The 1,822-nt window shown below is 32.8% G+C and overlaps 1 non-coding gene across 1 annotated transcript; it reads left to right on the forward strand.

Moving 5' to 3' along the window:
- The first annotated feature begins 235 nt into the window (after window positions 1-235).
- Window positions 236-399, forward strand: LOC141411058 (U1 spliceosomal RNA). The gene has a single exon (XR_012435918.1). It is a non-coding gene; the product is annotated as a U1 spliceosomal RNA (small nuclear RNA).
- Window positions 400-1,822: the final 1,423 nt, after the last annotated feature.

Genomic DNA, 1,822 nt, shown 5'->3' on the forward strand with positions numbered 1-1,822 from the left:
TATATGACTATTAGCAATAAATTATAAAAGAGATCCAGGAGGCCTTGCTATCTATTTAGAGACATTTGGATTTTATCTCAAGGGATTGAGAGATACCAAGGAAATGAACCATTATAGTAGAATAGTAAAAACAAATTATGAGGATTGTTTTAGGGGCAAATTGGGGAATAAATTGGTTACTAAGACCACAACAGATTAATTATTGTATTGCTGCCATTTAAAAAATAATTTCTCTATACTTACCTGGCAGGGGAGATACCATGATCATGAAAGTGGTTTTCCCGGGATGAGGCTTATCCATTGTACTCCAGATGTGCTGACCTCTGTGATTTCCCCAAATGTGGGAAACTCGACTGCATAATTTGTGGTACTGGGGGACTGCGTTCATGCTCTCCCCTGAAAAAAAAAAAAGTTTCTGGTGTTTTAATAGATGAAGAGGAAAGGAACCTAGAGATGTAAGGAGAAAAATGGAAAATTCATATGATTGGTGATTGGTTTGTTATGCAAATTGAGAGAATGGGAGCAATCAATAATATGTTCAAGGTTTACTGATAGACCTGGGTTCACAGTGATGTTAATTGATGGAGAACATGAAAGAGGAAATAGACATGGGGAGACAATAATGGTAAACAATTCCAAAGTTTATTGGAATTTCAAATGGGAAAGTTGATTATTTAAAATGGGCTCAAAGGCTACATATAGAAATCAAAATTAACATGTTGAGGATTGTATTATTAACATATAATATTACTTGAGAAAAGTGTATGAGGTAATAAGATGAGAGATCTATGGTTAGTTGCAGCTGCAGAAGAATGTCAAATAATAACTGTGGACACAGAGCTAAAAATATAGCATACCACCACATCTTGGGAACTAATATAAAAACCATAAAATAGAAAATGAAAATCAAAGTTGAATTCATAGATTGCTGTAGCATAGCAACATTTGTCATGAAAAGGTATAGGATTTCTGTGGTAGACAGAACACAATTTCCAGGAAAATACCTAGTGGTTTTCTAATTAGAGATTATCACCTACCTTTAAGTTATATTTAAAGGTTCAAGATAAGAGACCTTAGGAAATTTCATGAATTTTGTTTTTGTATTATATCAAACTCAAACTTAAAACATTCTAAAATTTTCCATAAACCAAGAACATTGGATTAATAGACTTTGAAGGGGCTTGGGGAAACTTGTTCCATGATTTTTTGGTTATATGTCTCATGTTCTAATTGGTTATACATATCTTATCTTAAAGGTTCTAGGAATATTGTACCATTATCTTTTCTGACTGGGACACATTAGAGCAATCTTTTTTTTCTTTTTCTTCCAGCATGGTACTTTACAGTGAAATAGCAATTGCTGAGTATAAGGCACATATCCTTTTGATGTTAATGGCCCAGTGAATTTCAGATTAACAATTTAAACATAAAAAGTAAGTTGTATCCTCACAAAGTTTGTGAAATGCGGTCAGGGAAAGGTAGAAAAATGTAAATGTAGACTGAAAAGCTTACTAATGATGTTTACTTCATTACTTAGCTGCTATTCAATAAATTGGATCATTCAAAAATAGAATTTCTGTTCAGCTTCAATAACAGTCTTTGTATTACTTAGTTTATTGTATGCATGGCACAAGAGTGGCAATTTCACAGTAAGCAGCTGGACTGATGCTATTCATTAGCAGTAGTACAATGTATCATAGGAAATAGTAATGTTCCATGTAAGTATGAATGTCAAAATCATAGAATTCGTTCTGTACACTCTACATGCATAACGTCATTATGTTTGCATTAATAAGAATGAAGACATTTAAATCAATGTATG

This window comes from Castor canadensis, chromosome 9 (genome assembly GCF_047511655.1).
Source record: "Castor canadensis chromosome 9, mCasCan1.hap1v2, whole genome shotgun sequence".
Classification (NCBI taxonomy): Eukaryota; Metazoa; Chordata; class Mammalia; order Rodentia; family Castoridae; genus Castor; species Castor canadensis.